Source organism: Anneissia japonica, unplaced genomic scaffold (assembly GCF_011630105.1).
Source record: "Anneissia japonica isolate Jap-2015-1 unplaced genomic scaffold, ASM1163010v1 scaffold287871_len1641731_cov197, whole genome shotgun sequence".
Lineage (NCBI taxonomy): Eukaryota > Metazoa > Echinodermata > Crinoidea > Comatulida > Comatulidae > Anneissia > Anneissia japonica.
This window is the reverse complement of record NW_022712275.1, coordinates 1,336,351-1,336,564: the sequence shown is the minus strand read 5'-3', so window position 1 is coordinate 1,336,564 and position 214 is coordinate 1,336,351.

The following is a 214-nucleotide window of genomic DNA, read 5'->3' as shown; positions in this document are numbered from 1 at the left end:
CTACGGAGGAGAAATAAATCAATCATGTAAGCTATAGACTATTCTGTAGTACAACAGTTGTACGGGACAGTAGGCCTATAGCAGTGCACACCATTACACTCTGTTGACGTTAAAAATACATTGTATTTACGAGATGTGTGTGAATACTGAACGTTCATTCACCAACATTTTTATTACATTAAAGACTGACAGAAAGTGATGATGTCATGACATT